Genomic DNA, 21,183 nt, shown 5'->3' with positions numbered 1-21,183 from the left:
ACATGGACCAGATAGGACTCTGACATGGACCAGGTAGGACTCTGACATGGACCAGGTAGGACTCTGACATGGACCAGATAGGACTCTGACATGGACCAGATAGGACTCTGTAGGACATGGACCAGAGGCAGGTAGGACTCTGACATGGACCAGAGGCAGGTAGGACTCTGACATGGACCAGAGCCAGGTAGGACTCTGACATGGACCAGGTAGGACTCTGACATGGACCAGGTAGGACTCTGACATGGACCAGATAGGACTCTGACATGGACCAGAGCCAGGTAGGACTCTGACATGGACCAGATAGGACTCTGACATGGACCAGATAGGACTCTGACATGGACCAGATAGGACTCTGACATGGACCAGATAGGACTCTGACATGGACCAGGTAGGACTCTGACATGGACCAGAGGCAGATAGGACTCTGACATGGACCAGATAGGACTCTGACATGGACCAGGTAGGACTCTGACATGGACCAGAGGCAGATAGGACTCTGACATGGACCAGATAGGACTCTGACATGGACCAGATAGGACTCTGACATGGACCAGAGGCAGATAGGACTCTGACATGGACCAGATAGGACTCTGACATGGACCAGAGGCAGGTAGGACTCTGACATGGACCAGAGGCAGGTAGGACTCTGACATGGACCAGAGCCAGGTAGGACTCTGACATGGACCAGATAGGACTCTGACATGGACCAGATAGGACTCTGACATGGACCAGATAGGAATCTGACATGGACCAGATAGGACTCTGACATGGACTAGATAGGAATCTGACATGGACCAGGTAGGACTCTGACATGGACCAGAGCCAGATAGGACTCTGACATGGACCAGATAGGACTCTGACATGGACCAGGTAGGACTCTGACATGGACCAGAGGCAGATAGGACTCTGACATGGACCAGATAGGACTCTGACATGGACCAGATAGGACTCTGACATGGACCAGATAGGACTCTGACATGGACCAGGTAGGACTCTGACATGGACCAGAGCCAGACAGGACTCTGACATGGACCAGATAGGACTCTGACATGGACCAGGTAGGACTCTGACATGGACCAGAGGCAGGTAGGACTCTGACATGGACCAGATAGGACTCTGACATGGATCAGATAGGACTCTGACATGGACCAGAACCAGGTAGGACTCTGACATGGACCAGATAGGACTCTGACATGGACCAGATAGGACTCTGACATGGACCAGATAGGACTCTGACATGGACCAGGTAGGACTCTGACATGGACCAGGTAGGACTCTGACATGGACCAGGTATGACTCTGACATGGACCAGAGGCAGGTAGGACTCTGACATGGACCAGGTAGGACTCTGACATGGACCAGGTAGGACTCTGACATGGACCAGGTAGGACTCTGACATGGACCAGATAGGACTCTGTCATGGACCAGAGCCTGGTAGGACTCTGACATGGACCAGATAGGACTCTGACATGGACCAGATAGGACTCTGACATGGACCAGATAGGACTCTGACATGGACCAGATAGGACTCTGACATGGACCAGATAGGACTCTGACATGGACCAGGTAGGACTCTGACATGGACCAGAGGTAGATAGGACTCTGACATGGACCAGATAGGACTCTGACATGGACCAGAGGCAGGTAGGACTCTGACATGGACCAGAGCCAGGTAGGACTCTGACATGGACCAGATAGGACTCTGACATGGACCAGATAGGACTCTGACATGGACCAGATAGGACTCTGACATGGACCAGATAGAACTCTGACATGGACTAGATAGGAATCTGAAATGGACCAGATAGGAATCTGACATGGACCAGGTAGGACTCTGACATGGACCAGAGCCAGATAGGACTCTGACATGGACCAGATAGGACTCTGACATGGACCAGGTAGGACTCTGACATGGACCAGAGGCAGGTAGGACTCTGACATGGACCAGATAGGACTCTGACATGGACCAGATAGGACTCTGACATGGACCAGAGACAGATAGGACTCTGACATGGACCAGAGGCAGGTAGGACTCTGACATGGACCAGATAGGACTCTGACATGGATCAGATAGGACTCTGACATGGACCAGAACCAGGTAGGACTCTGACATGGACCAGATAGGACTCTGACATGGACCAGATAGGACTCTGACATGGACCAGATAGGACTCTGACATGGACCAGATAGGACTCTGACATGGACCAGGTAGGACTCTGACATGGACCAGGTAGGACTCTGACATGGACCAGGTATGACTCTGACATGGACCAGAGGCAGGTAGGACTCTGACATGGACCAGGTAGGACTCTGACATGGACCAGGTAGGACTCTGACATGGACCAGGTAGGACTCTGACATGGACCAGATAGGCCTCTGACATGGACCAGATAGGACTCTGACATGGACCAGATAGCACTCTGACATGGACCAGATAGGACTCTGACATGGACCAGGTAGGACTCTGACATGGACCAGATAGGACTCTGACATGGACCAGATAGGACTCTGACATGGACCAGAGCCAGATAGGACTCTGACATGGACCAGATAGGACTCTGACATTGACCAGGTAGGACTCTGACATGGACCAGAGGCAGATAGGACTCTGACATGGACCAGATAGGACTCTGACATGGACCAGATAGGACTCTGACATGGACCAGATAGGACTCTGACATGGACCAGGTAGGACTCTGACATGGACCAGAGCCAGATAGGACTCTGACATGGACCAGATAGGACTCTGACATGGACCAGGTAGGACTCTGACATGGACCAGAAGCAGGTAGGACTCTGACATGGACCAGATAGGACTCTGACATGGACCAGAGCCAGATAGGACTCTGACATGGACCAGAGGCAGGTAGGACTCTGACATGGACCAGATAGGACTCTGACATGGATCAGATAGGACTCTGACATGGACCAGAACCAGGTAGGACTCTGACATGGACCAGATAGGACTCTGACATGGACCAGATAGGACTCTGACATGGACCAGATAGGACTCTGACATGGACCAGATAGGACTCTGACATGGACCAGGTAGGACTCTGACATGGACCAGGTAGGACTCTGACATGGACCAGGTATGACTCTGACATGGACCAGAGGCAGGTAGGACTCTGACATGGACCAGGTAGGACTCTGACATGGACCAGGTAGGACTCTGACATGGACCAGGTAGGACTCTGACATGGACCAGATAGGACTCTGACATGGACCAGAGCCTGGTAGGACTCTGACATGGACCAGATAGGACTCTGACATGGACCAGGTAGGACTCTGACATGGACCAGAGGTGGATAGGACTCTGACATGGACCAGATAGGACTCTGACATGGACCAGAGGCAGGTAGGACTCTGACATGGACCAGAGCCAGGTAGGACTCTGACATGGACCAGATAGGACTCTGACATGGACCAGATAGAACTCTGACATGGACTAGATAGGAATCTGAAATGGACCAGATAGGAATCTGACATGGACCAGGTAGGACTCTGACATGGACCAGAGCCAGATAGGACTCTGACATGGACCAGATAGGACTCTGACATGGACCAGGTAGGACTCTGATATGGACCAGATGCAGGTAGGACTCTGACATGGACCAGATAGGACTCTGACATGGACCAGATAGGACTCTGACATGGACCAGAGACAGATAGGACTCTGACATGGACCAGAGGCAGGTAGGACTCTGACATGGACCAGATAGGACTCTGACATGGATCAGATAGGACTCTGACATGGACCAGAACCAGGTAGGACTCTGACATGGACCAGATAGGACTCTGACATGGACCAGATAGGACTCTGACATGGACCAGATAGGACTCTGACATGGACCAGATAGGACTCTGACATGGACCAGGTAGGACTCTGACATGGACCAGGTAGGACTCTGACATGGACCAGGTATGACTCTGACATGGACCAGAGGCAGGTAGGACTCTGACATGGACCAGGTAGCACTCTGACATGGACCAGGTAGGACTCTGACATGGACCAGGTAGGACTCTGACATGGACCAGATAGGCCTCTGACATGGACCAGATAGGACTCTGACATGGACCAGATAGCACTCTGACATGGACCAGATAGGACTCTGACATGGACCAGGTAGGACTCTGACATGGACCAGATAGGACTCTGACATGGACCAGAGCCAGATAGGACTCTGACATGGACCAGATAGGACTCTGACATGGACCAGGTAGGACTCTGACATGGACCAGAGGCAGATAGGACTCTGACATGGACCAGATAGGACTCTGACATGGACCAGATAGGACTCTGACATGGACCAGATAGGACTCTGACATGGACCAGGTAGGACTCTGACATGGACCAGAGCCAGATAGGACTCTGACATGGACCAGATAGGACTCTGACATGGACCAGGTAGGACTCTGACATGGACCAGAGGCAGGTAGGACTCTGACATGGACCAGATAGGACTCTGACATGGATCAGATAGGACTCTGACATGGACCAGAACCAGGTAGGACTCTGACATGGACCAGATAGGACTCTGACATGGACCAGATAGGACTCTGACATGGACCAGATAGGACTCTGACATGGACCAGGTAGGACTCTGACATGGACCAGGTAGGACTCTGACATGGACCAGGTATGACTCTGACATGGACCAGAGGCAGGTAGGACTCTGACATGGACCAGGTAGGACTCTGACATGGACCAGGTAGGACTCTGACATGGACCAGGTAGGACTCTGACATGGACCAGATAGGACTCTGTCATGGACCAGAGCCTGGTAGGACTCTGACATGGACCAGATAGGACTCTGACATGGACCAGATAGGACTCTGACATGGACCAGATAGGACTCTGACATGGACCAGATAGGACTCTGACATGGACCAGATAGGACTCTGACATGGACCAGGTAGGACTCTGACATGGACCAGAGGTAGATAGGACTCTGACATGGACCAGATAGGACTCTGACATGGACCAGAGGCAGGTAGGACTCTGACATGGACCAGAGCCAGGTAGGACTCTGACATGGACCAGATAGGACTCTGACATGGACCAGATAGGACTCTGACATGGACCAGATAGGACTCTGACATGGACCAGATAGAACTCTGACATGGACTAGATAGGAATCTGAAATGGACCAGATAGGAATCTGACATGGACCAGGTAGGACTCTGACATGGACCAGAGCCAGATAGGACTCTGACATGGACCAGATAGGACTCTGACATGGACCAGGTAGGACTCTGACATGGACCAGAGGCAGGTAGGACTCTGACATGGACCAGATAGGACTCTGACATGGACCAGATAGGACTCTGACATGGACCAGAGACAGATAGGACTCTGACATGGACCAGAGGCAGGTAGGACTCTGACATGGACCAGATAGGACTCTGACATGGATCAGATAGGACTCTGACATGGACCAGAACCAGGTAGGACTCTGACATGGACCAGATAGGACTCTGACATGGACCAGATAGGACTCTGACATGGACCAGATAGGACTCTGACATGGACCAGATAGGACTCTGACATGGACCAGGTAGGACTCTGACATGGACCAGGTAGGACTCTGACATGGACCAGGTATGACTCTGACATGGACCAGAGGCAGGTAGGACTCTGACATGGACCAGGTAGGACTCTGACATGGACCAGGTAGGACTCTGACATGGACCAGGTAGGACTCTGACATGGACCAGATAGGCCTCTGACATGGACCAGATAGGACTCTGACATGGACCAGATAGCACTCTGACATGGACCAGATAGGACTCTGACATGGACCAGGTAGGACTCTGACATGGACCAGATAGGACTCTGACATGGACCAGATAGGACTCTGACATGGACCAGAGCCAGATAGGACTCTGACATGGACCAGATAGGACTCTGACATTGACCAGGTAGGACTCTGACATGGACCAGAGGCAGATAGGACTCTGACATGGACCAGATAGGACTCTGACATGGACCAGATAGGACTCTGACATGGACCAGATAGGACTCTGACATGGACCAGGTAGGACTCTGACATGGACCAGAGCCAGATAGGACTCTGACATGGACCAGATAGGACTCTGACATGGACCAGGTAGGACTCTGACATGGACCAGAAGCAGGTAGGACTCTGACATGGACCAGATAGGACTCTGACATGGACCAGAGCCAGATAGGACTCTGACATGGACCAGAGGCAGGTAGGACTCTGACATGGACCAGATAGGACTCTGACATGGATCAGATAGGACTCTGACATGGACCAGAACCAGGTAGGACTCTGACATGGACCAGATAGGACTCTGACATGGACCAGATAGGACTCTGACATGGACCAGATAGGACTCTGACATGGACCAGATAGGACTCTGACATGGACCAGGTAGGACTCTGACATGGACCAGGTAGGACTCTGACATGGACCAGGTATGACTCTGACATGGACCAGAGGCAGGTAGGACTCTGACATGGACCAGGTAGGACTCTGACATGGACCAGGTAGGACTCTGACATGGACCAGGTAGGACTCTGACATGGACCAGATAGGACTCTGACATGGACCAGAGCCTGGTAGGACTCTGACATGGACCAGATAGGACTCTGACATGGACCAGGTAGGACTCTGACATGGACCAGAGGTGGATAGGACTCTGACATGGACCAGATAGGACTCTGACATGGACCAGAGGCAGGTAGGACTCTGACATGGACCAGAGCCAGGTAGGACTCTGACATGGACCAGATAGGACTCTGACATGGACCAGATAGAACTCTGACATGGACTAGATAGGAATCTGAAATGGACCAGATAGGAATCTGACATGGACCAGGTAGGACTCTGACATGGACCAGAGCCAGATAGGACTCTGACATGGACCAGATAGGACTCTGACATGGACCAGGTAGGACTCTGATATGGACCAGATGCAGGTAGGACTCTGACATGGACCAGATAGGACTCTGACATGGACCAGATAGGACTCTGACATGGACCAGAGACAGATAGGACTCTGACATGGACCAGAGGCAGGTAGGACTCTGACATGGACCAGATAGGACTCTGACATGGATCAGATAGGACTCTGACATGGACCAGAACCAGGTAGGACTCTGACATGGACCAGATAGGACTCTGACATGGACCAGATAGGACTCTGACATGGACCAGATAGGACTCTGACATGGACCAGATAGGACTCTGACATGGACCAGGTAGGACTCTGACATGGACCAGGTAGGACTCTGACATGGACCAGGTATGACTCTGACATGGACCAGAGGCAGGTAGGACTCTGACATGGACCAGGTAGCACTCTGACATGGACCAGGTAGGACTCTGACATGGACCAGGTAGGACTCTGACATGGACCAGATAGGCCTCTGACATGGACCAGATAGGACTCTGACATGGACCAGATAGCACTCTGACATGGACCAGATAGGACTCTGACATGGACCAGGTAGGACTCTGACATGGACCAGATAGGACTCTGACATGGACCAGAGCCAGATAGGACTCTGACATGGACCAGATAGGACTCTGACATGGACCAGGTAGGACTCTGACATGGACCAGAGGCAGATAGGACTCTGACATGGACCAGATAGGACTCTGACATGGACCAGATAGGACTCTGACATGGACCAGATAGGACTCTGACATGGACCAGGTAGGACTCTGACATGGACCAGAGCCAGATAGGACTCTGACATGGACCAGATAGGACTCTGACATGGACCAGGTAGGACTCTGACATGGACCAGAGGCAGGTAGGACTCTGACATGGACCAGATAGGACTCTGACATGGATCAGATAGGACTCTGACATGGACCAGAACCAGGTAGGACTCTGACATGGACCAGATAGGACTCTGACATGGACCAGATAGGACTCTGACATGGACCAGATAGGACTCTGACATGGACCAGATAGGACTCTGACATGGACCAGGTAGGACTCTGACATGGACCAGGTAGGACTCTGACATGGACCAGGTATGACTCTGACATGGACCAGAGGCAGGTAGGACTCTGACATGGACCAGATAGGACTCTGACATGGACCAGATAGGACTCTGACATGGACCAGATAGGACTCTGACATGGACCAGATAGGACTCTGACATGGACCAGGTAGGACTCTGACATGGACCAGGTAGGACTCTGACATGGACCAGGTATGACTCTGACATGGACCAGAGGCAGGTAGGACTCTGACATGGACCAGGTAGGACTCTGACATGGACCAGGTAGGACTCTGACATGGACCAGGTAGGACTCTGACATGGACCAGATAGGCCTCTGACATGGACCAGATAGGACTCTGACATGGACCAGATAGCACTCTGACATGGACCAGATAGGACTCTGACATGGACCAGGTAGGACTCTGACATGGACCAGATAGGACTCTGACATGGACCAGATAGGACTCTGACATGGACCAGAGCCAGATAGGACTCTGACATGGACCAGATAGGACTCTGACATGGACCAGGTAGGACTCTGACATGGACCAGAGGCAGATAGGACTCTGACATGGACCAGATAGGACTCTGACATGGACCAGATAGGACTCTGACATGGACCAGATAGGACTCTGACATGGACCAGGTAGGACTCTGACATGGACCAGAGCCAGATAGGACTCTGACATGGACCAGATAGGACTCTGACATGGACCAGGTAGGACTCTGACATGGACCAGAGGCAGGTAGGACTCTGACATGGACCAGATAGGACTCTGACATGGATCAGATAGGACTCTGACATGGACCAGAACCAGGTAGGACTCTGACATGGACCAGATAGGACTCTGACATGGACCAGATAGGACTCTGACATGGACCAGATAGGACTCTGACATGGACCAGATAGGACTCTGACATGGACCAGGTAGGACTCTGACATGGACCAGGTAGGACTCTGACATGGACCAGGTATGACTCTGACATGGACCAGAGGCAGGTAGGACTCTGACATGGACCAGGTAGGACTCTGACATGGACCAGGTAGGACTCTGACATGGACCAGGTAGGACTCTGACATGGACCAGATAGGACTCTGACATGGACCAGAGCCTGGTAGGACTCTGACATGGACCAGATAGGACTCTGACATGGACCAGATAGGACTCTGACATGGACCAGATAGGACTCTGACATGGACCAGATAGGACTCTGACATGGACCAGATAGGACTCTGACATGGACCAGGTAGGACTCTGACATGGACCAGAGGTAGATAGGACTCTGACATGGACCAGATAGGACTCTGACATGGACCAGAGGCAGGTAGGACTCTGACATGGACCAGAGCCAGGTAGGACTCTGACATGGACCAGATAGGACTCTGACATGGACCAGATAGGACTCTGACATGGACCAGATAGGACTCTGACATGGACCAGATAGAACTCTGACATGGACTAGATAGGAATCTGAAATGGACCAGATAGGAATCTGACATGGACCAGGTAGGACTCTGACATGGACCAGAGCCAGATAGGACTCTGACATGGACCAGATAGGACTCTGACATGGACCAGGTAGGACTCTGACATGGACCAGAGGCAGGTAGGACTCTGACATGGACCAGATAGGACTCTGACATGGACCAGATAGGACTCTGACATGGACCAAAGACAGATAGGACTCTGACATGGACCAGAGGCAGGTAGGACTCTGACATGGACCAGATAGGACTCTGACATGGATCAGATAGGACTCTGACATGGACCAGAACCAGGTAGGACTCTGACATGGACCAGATAGGACTCTGACATGGACCAGATAGGACTCTGACATGGACCAGATAGGACTCTGACATGGACCAGATAGGACTCTGACATGGACCAGGTAGGACTCTGACATGGACCAGGTAGGACTCTGACATGGACCAGGTATGACTCTGACATGGACCAGGTATGACTCTGACATGGACCAGAGGCAGGTAGGACTCTGACATGGACCAGGTAGGACTCTGACATGGACCAGGTAGGACTCTGACATGGACCAGATAGGCCTCTGACATGGACCAGATAGGACTCTGACATGGACCAGATAGCACTCTGACATGGACCAGATAGGACTCTGACATGGACCAGGTAGGACTCTGACATGGACCAGATAGGACTCTGACATGGACCAGATAGGACTCTGACATGGACCAGGTAGGACTCTGACATGGACCAGAGCCAGATAGGACTCTGACATGGACCAGATAGGACTCTGACATGGACCAGATAGGACTCTGACATGGACCAGGTAGGACTCTGACATGGACCAGAGGCAGGTAGGACTCTGACATGGACCAGATAGGACTCTGACATGGACCAGATAGGACTCTGACATGGACCAGAGCCAGATAGGACTCTGACATGGACCAGAGGCAGGTAGGACTCTGACATGGACCAGATAGGACTCTGACATGGATCAGATAGGACTCTGACATGGACCAGAGCCAGGTAGGACTCTGACATGGACCAGATAGGACTCTGACATGGACCAGATAGGACTCTGACATGGACCAGATAGGACTCTGACATGGACCAGATAGGACTCTGACATGGACCAGGTAGGACTCTGACATGGACCAGGTAGGACTCTGACATGGACCAGGTATGACTCTGACATGGACCAGAGGCAGGTAGGACTCTGACATGGACCAGGTAGGACTCTGACATGGACCAGGTAGGACTCTGACATGGACCAGGTAGGACTCTGACATGGACCAGATAGGCCTCTGACATGGACCAGATAGGACTCTGACATGGACCAGATAGGACTCTGACATGGACCAGATAGGACTCTGACATGGACCAGGTAGGACTCTGACATGGACCAGATAGGACTCTGACATGGACCAGATAGGACTCTGACATGGACCAGGTAGGACTCTGACATGGACCAGATAGGACTCTGACATGGACCAGGTAGGACTCTGACATGGACCAGAGGCAGATAGAACTCTGACATGGACCAGATAGGACTCTGACATGGACCAGATAGGACTCTGACATGGACCAGGTAGGACTCTGACATGGACCAGATAGGACTCTGACATGGACCAGATAGGACTCTGACATGGACCAGAGGCAGATAGGACTCTGACATGGACCAGATAGGACTCTGACATGGACCAGGTAGGACTCTGACATGGACCAGAGCCAGATAGGACTCTGACATGGACCAGAGGCAGATAGGACTCTGACATGGACCAGATAGGACTCTGACATGGACCAGGTAGGACTCTGACATGGACCAGGTAGGACTCTGACATGGACCAGATAGGACTCTGACATGGACCAGAGGCAGATAGGGCTCTGACATGGACCAGATAGGACTCTGACATGGACCAGAGGCAGGTAGGACTCTGACATGGACCAGGTAGGACTCTGACATGGACCAGGTAGGACTCTGACATGGACCAGGTAGGACTCTGACATGGACCAGATAGGCCTCTGACATGGACCAGATAGGACTCTGACATGGACCAGATAGCACTCTGACATGGACCAGATAGGACTCTGACATGGACCAGGTAGGACTCTGACATGGACCAGATAGGACTCTGACATGGACCAGATAGGACTCTGACATGGACCAGGTAGGACTCTGACATGGACCAGAGCCAGATAGGACTCTGACATGGACCAGATAGGACTCTGACATGGACCAGATAGGACTCTGACATGGACCAGGTAGGACTCTGACATGGACCAGAGGCAGGTAGGACTCTGACATGGACCAGATAGGACTCTGACATGGACCAGATAGGACTCTGACATGGACCAGAGCCAGATAGGACTCTGACATGGTCCAGAGGCAGGTAGGACTCTGACATGGACCAGATAGGACTCTGACATGGATCAGATAGGACTCTGACATGGACCAGAGCCAGGTAGGACTCTGACATGGACCAGATAGGACTCTGACATGGACCAGATAGGGCTCTGACATGGACCAGATAGGACTCTGACATGGACCAGATAGGACTCTGACATGGACCAGATAGGACTCTGACATGGACCTGGTAGGACTCTGACATGGACCAGAGGTAGATAGGACTCTGACATGGACCAGATAGGACTCTGACATGGACCAGAGGCAGGTAGGACTCTGACATGGACCAGAGCCAGGTAGGACTCTGACATGGACCAGATAGGACTCTGACATGGACCAGATAGGACTCTGACATGGACCAGATAGGACTCTGACATGGACCAGATAGAACTCTGACATGGACTAGATAGGAATCTGAAATGGACCAGATAGGAATCTGACATGGACCAGGTAGGACTCTGACATGGACCAGAGCCAGATAGGACTCTGACATGGACCAGATAGGACTCCGACATGGACCAGGTAGGACTCTGACATGGACCAGAGGCAGGTAGGACTCTGACATGGACCAGATAGGACTCTGACATGGACCAGATAGGACTCTGACATGGACCAGAGACAGATAGGACTCTGACATGGACCAGAGGCAGGTAGGACTCTGACATGGACCAGATAGGACTCTGACATGGATCAGATAGGACTCTGACATGGACCAGAACCAGGTAGGACTCTGACATGGACCAGATAGGACTCTGACATGGACCAGATAGGACTCTGACATGGACCAGATAGGACTCTGACATGGACCAGATAGGACTCTGACATGGACCAGGTAGGACTCTGACATGGACCAGGTAGGACTCTGACATGGACCAGGTATGACTCTGACATGGACCAGAGGCAGGTAGGACTCTGACATGGACCAGGTAGGACTCTGACATGGACCAGGTAGGACTCTGACATGGACCAGGTAGGACTCTGACATGGACCAGATAGGCCTCTGACATGGACCAGATAGGACTCTGACATGGACCAGATAGCACTCTGACATGGACCAGATAGGACTCTGACATGGACCAGGTAGGACTCTGACATGGACCAGATAGGACTCTGACATGGACCAGATAGGACTCTGACATGGACCAGGTAGGACTCTGACATGGACCAGAGCCAGATAGGACTCTGACATGGACCAGATAGGACTCTGACATGGACCAGATAGGACTCTGACATGGACCAGGTAGGACTCTGACATGGACCAGAGGCAGGTAGGACTCTGACATGGACCAGATAGGACTCTGACATGGACCAGATAGGACTCTGACATGGACCAGAGCCAGATAGGACTCTGACATGGACCAGAGGCAGGTAGGACTCTGACATGGACCAGATAGGACTCTGACATGGATCAGATAGGACTCTGACATGGACCAGAGCCAGGTAGGACTCTGACATGGACCAGATAGGACTCTGACATGGACCAGATAGGACTCTGACATGGACCAGATAGGACTCTGACATGGACCAGATAGGACTCTGACATGGACCAGGTAGGACTCTGACATGGACCAGGTAGGACTCTGACATGGACCAGGTATGACTCTGACATGGACCAGAGGCAGGTAGGACTCTGACATGGACCAGGTAGGACTCTGACATGGACCAGGTAGGACTCTGACATGGACCAGGTAGGACTCTGACATGGACCAGATAGGCCTCTGACATGGACCAGATAGGACTCTGACATGGACCAGATAGGACTCTGACATGGACCAGATAGGACTCTGACATGGACCAGGTAGGACTCTGACATGGACCAGATAGGACTCTGACATGGACCAGATAGGACTCTGACATGGACCAGGTAGGACTCTGACATGGACCAGATAGGACTCTGACATGGACCAGGTAGGACTCTGACATGGACCAGAGGCAGATAGAACTCTGACATGGACCAGATAGGACTCTGACATGGACCAGATAGGACTCTGACATGGACCAGGTAGGACTCTGACATGGACCAGGTAGGACTCTGACATGGACCAGATAGGACTCTGACATGGACCAGATAGGACTCTGACATGGACCAGAGGCAGATAGGACTCTGACATGGACCAGATAGGACTCTGACATGGACCAGGTAGGACTCTGACATGGACCAGAGCCAGATAGGACTCTGACATGGACCAGAGGCAGATAGGACTCTGACATGGACCAGATAGGACTCTGACATGGACCAGGTAGGACTCTGACATGGACCAGGTAGGACTCTGACATGGACCAGATAGGACTCTGACATGGACCAGAGGCAGATAGGGCTCTGACATGGACCAGATAGGACTCTGACATGGACCAGAGGCAGGTAGGACTCTGACATGGACCAGGTAGGACTCTGACATGGACCAGGTAGGACTCTGACATGGACCAGGTAGGACTCTGACATGGACCAGATAGGCCTCTGACATGGACCAGATAGGACTCTGACATGGACCAGATAGCACTCTGACATGGACCAGATAGGACTCTGACATGGACCAGGTAGGACTCTGACATGGACCAGATAGGACTCTGACATGGACCAGATAGGACTCTGACATGGACCAGGTAGGACTCTGACATGGACCAGAGCCAGATAGGACTCTGACATGGACCAGATAGGACTCTGACATGGACCAGATAGGACTCTGACATGGACCAGAGCCAGGTAGGACTCTGACATGGACCAGAGGGACATGGACCAGTAGGACTCTGACATGGACCAGATAGGACTCTGACATGGACCAGATAGGACTCTGACATGGACCAGAGCCAGATAGGACTCTGACATGGACCAGGTAGGACTCTGACATGGACCAGGTATGACTCTGACATGGACCAGAGGCAGGTAGGACTCTGACATGGACCAGGTAGGACTCTGACATGGACCAGGTAGGACTCTGACATGGACCAGGTAGGACTCTGACATGGACCAGATAGGCCTCTGACATGGACCAGATAGGACTCTGACATGGACCAGATAGGACTCTGACATGGACCAGATAGGACTCTGACATGGACCAGGTAGGACTCTGACATGGACCAGATAGGACTCTGACATGGACCAGATAGGACTCTGACATGGACCAGGTAGGACTCTGACATGGACCAGATAGGACTCTGACATGGACCAGGTAGGACTCTGACATGGACCAGAGGCAGATAGAACTCTGACATGGACCAGATAGGACTCTGACATGGACCAGATAGGACTCTGACATGGACCAGGTAGGACTCTGACATGGACCAGGTAGGACTCTGACATGGACCAGATAGGACTCTGACATGGACCAGATAGGACTCTGACATGGACCAGAGGCAGATAGGACTCTGACATGGACCAGATAGGACTCTGACATGGACCAGGTAGGACTCTGACATGGACCAGAGCCAGATAGGACTCTGACATGGACCAGAGGCAGATAGGACTCTGACATGGACCAGATAGGACTCTGACATGGACCAGGTAGGACTCTGACATGGACCAGGTAGGACTCTGACATGGACCAGATAGGACTCTGACATGGACCAGAGGCAGATAGGGCTCTGACATGGACCAGATAGGACTCTGACATGGACCAGAGGCAGGTAGGACTCTGACATGGACCAGGTAGGACTCTGACATGGACCAGGTAGGACTCTGACATGGACCAGGTAGGACTCTGACATGGACCAGATAGGCCTCTGACATGGACCAGATAGGACTCTGACATGGACCAGATAGCACTCTGACATGGACCAGATAGGACTCTGACATGGACCAGGTAGGACTCTGACATGGACCAGATAGGACTCTGACATGGACCAGATAGGACTCTGACATGGACCAGGTAGGACTCTGACATGGACCAGAGCCAGATAGGACTCTGACATGGACCAGATAGGACTCTGACATGGACCAGATAGGACTCTGACATGGACCAGGTAGGACTCTGACATGGACCAGAGGCAGGTAGGACTCTGACATGGACCAGATAGGACTCTGACATGGACCAGATAGGACTCTGACATGGACCAGAGCCAGATAGGACTCTGACATGGACCAGAGGCAGGTAGGACTCTGACATGGACCAGATAGGACTCTGACATGGACCAGATAGGACTCTGACATGGATCAGATAGGACTCTGACATGGACCAGAGCCAGGTAGGACTCTGACATGGACCAGATAGGACTCTGACATGGACCAGATAGGACTCTGACATGGACCAGATAGGTCTCTGACATGGACCAGATAGGACTCTGACATGGACCAGGTAGGACTCTGACATGGACCAGGTAGGACTCTGACATGGACCAGGTATGACTCTGACATGGACCAGAGGCAGGTAGGACTCTGACATGGACCAGGTAGGACTCTGACATGGACCAGGTAGGACTCTGACATGGACCAGGTAGGACTCTGACATGGACCAGATAGGCCTCTGACATGGACCAGATAGGACTCTGACATGGACCAGGTAGGACTCTGACATGGACCAGATAGGACTCTGACATGGACCAGATAGGACTCTGACATGGACCAGAGGCAGATAGGACTCTGACATGGACCAGATAGGACTCTGACATGGACCAGGTAGGACTCTGACATGGACCAGAGCCAGATAGGACTCTGACATGGACCAGAGGCAGATAGGACTCTGACATGGACCAGATAGGACTCTGACATGGACCAGGTAGGACTCTGACATGGACCAGGTAGGACTCTGACATGGACCAAATAGGACTCTGACATGGACCAGAGGCAGATAGGGCTCTGACATGGACCAGATAGGACTCTGACATGGACCAGAGGCAGGTAGGACTCTGACATGGACCAGGTAGGACTCTGACATGGACCAGGTAGGACTCTGACATGGACCAGGTAGGACTCTGACATGGACCAGATAGGCCTCTGACATGGACCAGATAGGACTCTGACATGGACCAGATAGCACTCTGACATGGACCAGATAGGACTCTGACATGGACCAGGTAGGACTCTGACATGGACCAGATAGGACTCTGACATGGACCAGATAGGACTCTGACATGGACCAGGTAGGACTCTGACATGGACCAGAGCCAGATAGGACTCTGACATGGACCAGATAGGACTCTGACATGGACCAGATAGGACTCTGACATGGACCAGGTAGGACTCTGACATGGACCAGAGGCAGGTAGGACTCTGACATGGACCAGATAGGACTCTGACATGGACCAGATAGGACTCTGACATGGACCAGAGCCAGATAGGACTCTGACATGGACCAGAGGCAGGTAGGACTCTGACATGGACCAGATAGGACTCTGACATGGATCAGATAGGACTCTGACATGGACCAGAGCCAGGTAGGACTCTGACATGGACCAGATAGGACTCTGACATGGACCAGATAGGACTCTGACATGGACCAGATAGGACTCTGACATGGACCAGATAGGACTCTGACATGGACCAGGTAGGACTCTGACATGGACCAGGTAGGACTCTGACATGGACCAGGTATGACTCTGACATGGACCAGAGGCAGGTAGGACTCTGACATGGACCAGGTAGGACTCTGACATGGACCAGGTAGGACTCTGACATGGACCAGGTAGGACTCTGACATGGACCAGATAGGCCTCTGACATGGACCAGATAGGACTCTGACATGGACCAGATAGGACTCTGACATGGACCAGATAGGACTCTGACATGGACCAGGTAGGACTCTGACATGGACCAGATAGGACTCTGACATGGACCAGATAGGACTCTGACATGGACCAGGTAGGACTCTGACATGGACCAGATAGGACTCTGACATGGACCAGGTAGGACTCTGACATGGACCAGAGGCAGATAGAACTCTGACATGGACCAGATAGGACTCTGACATGGACCAGATAGGACTCTGACATGGACCAGGTAGGACTCTGACATGGACCAGATAGGACTCTGACATGGACCAGATAGGACTCTGACATGGACCAGAGGCAGATAGGACTCTGACATGGACCAGATAGGACTCTGACATGGACCAGGTAGGACTCTGACATGGACCAGAGCCAGATAGGACTCTGACATGGACCAGAGGCAGATAGGACTCTGACATGGACCAGATAGGACTCTGACATGGACCAGGTAGGACTCTGACATGGACCAGGTAGGACTCTGACATGGACCAGATAGGACTCTGACATGGACCAGACTCTGACATGGACCAGAGGCAGATAGGGCTCTGACATGGACCAGATAGGACTCTGACATGGACCAGATAGGACTCTGACATGGACCAGATAGGACTCTGACATGGACCAGGTAGGACTCTGACATGGACCAGAGCCAGATAGGACTCTGACATGGACCAGAGGCAGGTAGGACTCTGACATGGACCAGAGGCAGATAGGACTCTGACATGGACCAGATAGGACTCTGACACTTCCGGCGCCGACTGAGATGGCCGCCTCGCTTCGCGTTCCTAGGAAACTATGCAGTTTTTTGTTTTTTTTACGTGTTATTTCTTACATTAGTACCCCAGGTCATCTTAGGTTTCATTACATACAGTCGAGAAGAACTACTGAATATAAGATCAGCGTCAACTCACCATCAGTACGACCAAGAATATGTTTTCCGCGACGCGGATCCTGTGTTCTGCCTTACAAACAGGACAACGGAATGGATCGCATGCAGCGACCCAAGGAAACGACTCCGAAAAAGAGGGAAACGCGGCGGTGTTCTGGTCAGACTCCGAAAAAGGGCACATCGCGCACCACTTCCCAGTATTCTTCTTGCCAATGTCCAGTCTCTCGACAACAAGGTTGATGAAATCCGAGCAAGGGTGGCATTCCAGAGGGACATCAGAGACTGCAACGTTCTCTGCTTTACGGAAACATGGCTTACTGGGAAGACGCTATCCAGGGCGGTGCAGCCAACGGGTTTCTCCACGCATCACGCGGACAGAAACAAACATCTCTCTGGTAAGAAGAGTGGCGGGGGCGTATGCCTCATGACTAACGGGACATGGTGTGATGAAGGAAACATACAGGAACTCAAATCCTTCTGTTCACCTGATTTAGAATTCCTCACAATCAAATGTAGAACGCATTATCTACCAAGGGAATTCTCTTCGATTATAATCACAGCCGTATATATCCCCCCCCAAAGCAGACACATCGATGGCTCTGAACGAACTTTATTTAACTCTTTGCAAACTGGAAAACATTTATCCGGAGGCTGCATTCATTGTAGCTGGGGATTTTAACAAAGCTAATCTGAAAACAAGACTCCCTAAATTTTATCAGCATATCGATTGCGCAACCAGGGGTGGTAAAACCTTGGATCATTGTTACTCTAACTTCCGCGACGCATATAAGGCCCTTCCCCGCCCCCCTTTCGGAAAAGCTGACCACGACTCCATTTTGCTGATCCCTGCCTACAGGCAGAAATTAAAACAAGAGGCTCCCACGCTGAGGTCTGTCCAACGCTGGTCAGACCAAGCTGACTCTACACTCCAAGACTGCTTCCATCACGTGGACTGGGACATGTTTCGTATTGCGTCAGATGGGAATATTGACGAATACGCTGATTCGGTGTGCGAGTTCATTAGAACGTGCGTCGAAGATGTCGTTCCCATAGCAACGATAAAAACATTCCCTAACCAGAAACCGTGGATTTATGGCAGCATTCGCGTGAAACTGAAAGCGCGAACCACTGCTTTTAATCAGGGCAAGGTGTCTGGCAACATGACTGAATACAAACAGTGCAGCTATTCCCTCCGCAAGGCTATTAAACAAGCTAAGCGTCAGTACAGAGACAAAGTGGAATCTCAATTCAATGGCTCAGACACAAGAGGCATGTGGCAGGGTCTACAGTCAATCACGGACTACAAGATGAAATCCAGCCCAGTCACGGACCAGGATGTCTTGCTCCCAGGCAGACTAAATAACTTTTTTGCCCGCTTTGAGGACAATACAGTGCAACTGACACGGCCTGCAACGGAAACATGCGGTCTCTCCTTCACTGCAGCCGAGGTGAGTAAGACATTTAAATGTGTTAACCCTCGCAAGGCTGCAGGCCCAGACGGCATCCCCAGCCGCGCCCTCAGAGCATGCGCAGACCAGCTGGCCGGTGTGTTTACGGACATATTCAATCAATCCCTATACCAGTCTGCTGTTCCCACATGCTTCAAGAGGGCCACCATTGTTCCTGTTCCCAAGAAAGCTAAGGTAACTGAGCTAAACAACTACCGCCCCGTAGCACTCACTTCCGTCATCATGAAGTGCTTTGAGAGACTAGTCAAGGACCATATCACCTCCACCCTACCTGACACCCTAGACCCACTCCAATTTGCTTACCGCCCAAATAGGTCCACAGACGATGCAATCTCAACCACACTGCACACTGCCCTAACCCACCTGGACAAGAGGAATACCTATGTGAGAATGCTGTTCATCGACTACAGCTCGGCATTCAACACTATAGTACCCTCCAAGCTCGTCATCAAGCTTGAGACCCTGGGTCTCGACCCCGTCCTGTGCAACTAGGTACTGGACTTCCTGACGGGCCGCCCCCAGGTGGTGAGGGTAGGCAACAACATCTCCTCCCCGCTGATCCTCAACACGGGGGCCCCACAAGGGTGCGTTCTGAGCCCTCTCCTGTACTCCCTGTTCACCCACGACTGCGTGGCCACGCACGCCTCCAACTCAATCATCAAGTTTGCGGACGACACAACAGTGATAGGCTTGATTACCAAAAACGACGAGACGGCCTACAGGGAGGAGGTGAGGGCCCTCGGAGTGTGGTGTCAGGAAAATAACCTCACACTCAACGTCAACAAAACTAAGGAGATGATTGTGGACTTCAGGAAACAGCAGAGGGAACACCCCCCTATCCACATCGATGGAACAGTAGTGGAGAGGGTAGCTAGTTTTAAGTTCCTCGGCATACACATCACAGACAAACTGAATTGGTCCACTCACACTGACAGCATCGTGAAGAAGGCGCAGCAGCGCCTATTCAACCTCAGGAGGCTGAAGAAATTCGGCTTGTCACCAAAAGCACTCACAAACTTCTACAGATGCACAATCGAGAGCATCCTGGCGGGCTGTATCACCGCCTGGTACGGCAACTGCTCCGCCCTCAACCGTAAGGCTCTTCAGAGGGTAGTGAGGACTGCACAACGCATCACCGGGGCAAACTACCTGCCCTCCAGGACACCTACACCACCCGTTGTTACAGGAAGGCCATAAAGATCATCAAGGACATCAACCACCCGAGCCACTGCCTGTTCACCCCGCTATCATCCAGAAGGCGA

This window comes from Oncorhynchus gorbuscha, linkage group LG05 (assembly GCF_021184085.1).
Source record: "Oncorhynchus gorbuscha isolate QuinsamMale2020 ecotype Even-year linkage group LG05, OgorEven_v1.0, whole genome shotgun sequence".
Taxonomy (NCBI): Eukaryota; Metazoa; Chordata; class Actinopteri; order Salmoniformes; family Salmonidae; genus Oncorhynchus; species Oncorhynchus gorbuscha.
The sequence above is the reverse complement of the archived record's forward strand: the minus strand, read 5'-3'. Positions refer to the sequence as shown.